The sequence below is a fragment of the Tiliqua scincoides genome, chromosome 2 (assembly GCF_035046505.1).
Source record: "Tiliqua scincoides isolate rTilSci1 chromosome 2, rTilSci1.hap2, whole genome shotgun sequence".
Lineage (NCBI taxonomy): Eukaryota > Metazoa > Chordata > Lepidosauria > Squamata > Scincidae > Tiliqua > Tiliqua scincoides.
This window is the reverse complement of record NC_089822.1, coordinates 69,247,537-69,250,652: the sequence shown is the minus strand read 5'-3', so window position 1 is coordinate 69,250,652 and position 3,116 is coordinate 69,247,537. Positions and strand designations below refer to the sequence as shown.

Sequence of the window (3,116 nt, the reverse complement as noted above, 5' to 3'; positions counted from 1 at the left end):
TGCAAGTGTTTGGTAGCATCGCAGCCAACAGCAGCATTGTTAACATTGTGGCTGTGCACATGGAGGGAAGGATATACCCAATGCAAAGGAAAGACTTCTAGGACCTAGGCATTGTCTCAGCTGGTAGCAGCGCTTCTGACATTGTGGCTGTGTGTGTTAAGGGAAATTACAGCCTTGTAATTTGTGTTCTGTAATTACAACATTGTATAAACCGATAACCATGGCCTCCAAAGAGCATAGTAGGCACGCTTTAGATCATTTTTCAGGGTGGAATATAGCTTATTTCTGTGACAGAAACTTCCAAGGTCTTGGAACGAATTAAAAAAAATGCTTTATTAAGTTCACTTTACAATATTTTCACAATACAATGGTGTCTCTGGAACAGATTACTATTGTAAAGTAAGGGTTCACTCGTTGTGTGTGTGTGTGTGTGTGAGAGAGAGAGAGAGAGAGAGAGAGAGCACTTTAGGCTGACTAAATTTACCATAGCTGAGAACATTTCTTTCCAAGGGGGGGGCATGAGTCCAACAGCCATTGTTTCAGTGTTGACACTAGTCTATCCTTATTCCACAAAAGTCCTTCTGATTGCTCACAATGACTTGGTTTCTGGCATTGCTGCACATTTTTCAGGCCTACTGAATTCTGAAGCCATAGTCAACCCCAAAACAGTTTTTTTTTTAAATAGCTGAACAGTTGGTTCCATCGGGCAAAACAGCACAGGGCATGCAAGGAGGCCTGCCAACTTTTACACCAGCTTCCAATCCTTGGCCTTCAAGATCACTTGATTTGCATACTTAAGGGAATGATAATACTTATCTCTATGCTGCTAAAATCTTCACCTACTAGTTTATGTAGCTCAAACTGTTATTAAAACACAAGAACATGCCCAGTTGGCTACTTCTGCAGGTCAGTTTGGCGCCCCACCTGTGGAGAACTATGCTAGAAAATCACCTGACTGGGCTCAGGGCAAGTTCCTGTAGCTCATGAAAGCAAAGACCTTCTAGAAATAGTTGACTGACAAACTGGTTAGTCTAGTTAGGGACTGCCCCAATTTCACCTTGCCCAACCATTATCAGCGAATGTTCAGCGAACTTGGGAAATGAAAGTCTCTGCCATGTCAGAACCATCAATTAGAAATCCGACATTCACCACTGGCAAAGCCCTTTAAAGTTGGTGCACGTGTGACTTTATGACACTATCAAACTTTTGGTCATTTTCTCTCCTCTGTATCTAATACAGGCAAAGTTGCAAATTAATATCAGAACAGGCCCAAAGTCAATAAAGACTATGGGTACAGCTCCTGCACCTGCCTGCACTACTGTAATTGAAGAAGAGTGCCAAGAGGCCTTAAGTTCTGGGTCCTGTTAAGACCACACTGAAAGGGGACTTGTGCAGAAGCTCATATCTCCCTTACAACCCAAGCCTGTCATTGTGATCTGTTGCTGGAGGTCACAGACTTTCAGTCAGCGACTTTCTGGCAACCTTAAATGGTGATCTGGAAGCATGTGTAACCACAAGCAGAGGCCCCGTGTATGGTAGCAGGCTGAAGAACAGAGGTACGTTAGTGGGGTTGGCGGAATGGGTCAAGGAAAAGAGTAATGGGGAGTAATGGGGGAAGGGAGGCATGCCAGAGGCAGGACAGGGTAACACCCTGCCCGGGTGACTTGCACCGGATGCTATCCCCTCTGGTGCCAGCCAACATGTCTCCTTGGACTTGCACCAGCTCCAGTCCGAAAACCCTGCACATGCCTGATCTTGTCTGATCTCGGAAGCTAAGCAGGGTCAGGCCTGGTTAGTACTTGGGTGGGAGACCGCCTGGGAATACCGGGTGCTGTAGGCTTATACCATAGTCTTTTGAGACTGAAGGTTGCCAACCACCAGTCTGAAAAGACCCATTGCCAGTTAAGGTGCTTATGAAGAAGTAAGGGAAAATATTTTCCCTTTCCCCTTTCAAGCCTCCCAACTGACTGTCGTCCGTCCCCCCCAGCATATATGCAGTGCAGTCCATTTCGGCATGGCTTCATGCTGTGGCAGGGAAAACCATGGGATTGGGCTGTTCATCATTCCCCACACTTCTTTCCACGTTGAGAATTGTGGCGATAGTATATGGACCCATCTAATCCCAGTGCCATTTCAAAATTCACTGTGTGCCCTGACAGGTTCCCTTTTAGGCTTGTGTGTAGCTGTTGTGCCTTGGAAGTACATTGACATATCTATTTAGACATAACTGACTACACAGCATAGTCAAGCCTTCAAAATCATACTTTAATTTGAAAGAGTGAGACACTTTAGACCAGGGGCTTTAAAGCCTGACCCTTTCCTGCTTCAAAGCCTTGTTAATAAGAGAACACTCCAAGCACAGGAAGGTAGCAGCGCTGGGCATGTTTTAAAGTGACATCCCTAATTTGCAGCTGCAGCTCATGGACTGCTGCTCAAGGTCTTACAGGCTGAACTCTAAAGTCAGAATGCGCTTGTTAATTCAAACCTTTGGCTCGTTCATCTACACTGTTGGTTAGCAATAGCACAACTTCATAAATAGGAACAAATTCATGAATGCCTGCATAGCCACCATCCAATCTTTTAATAACACAACAGAGACTTAATTAATATAATTAATCTACAGCATTAATTTAGCCCTGGCACTGAGGTAGACACTATTCAGAACTCAGAAAGGACACAGTCTTTTTCCAGTGGGGCTTACACACCATGTGTATTGTAATTCAAGCCATTACGAGTCACTGTGGCACTCCATTTAACTCCACAATGTTTACGATAGGCAGCTGCAGAGGGCAGACCATGGCTGCTCACCCAATCCTAAAACCAGATAATTAGTACTCTGGCTAGGTAATTCCCAACTGCAGCATTACTACAGCATCAGAAAACATAATTTTATTCAACCATTGTAGGTAAATGTTCACCAGTGTTTTGAACTGGAATGTAAGGGTATTGCTTATGCTGACCAGCTCTGCTTGCACTTATACTCTAATAAGGTGAAGGTGGGGCTGTAGTTCAGTGGCAGAGCATATGCTTTGACTGCAGAAGATCCCAGGTCCACTCTGTAGCATCTCCAGGTTGGCAATGACAAAGAACTCTGAAATCCTGGAGAGCCACACACT

The 3,116-nt window shown here is 44.7% G+C and overlaps 1 pseudogene; it reads left to right on the top strand.

Annotated features, from left to right (window-relative positions):
- The first annotated feature begins 1,721 nt into the window (after positions 1 to 1,721).
- LOC136642985 (5S ribosomal RNA) lies at positions 1,722 to 1,840 on the top strand (annotated as a pseudogene).
- Positions 1,841 to 3,116: the final 1,276 nt, after the last annotated feature.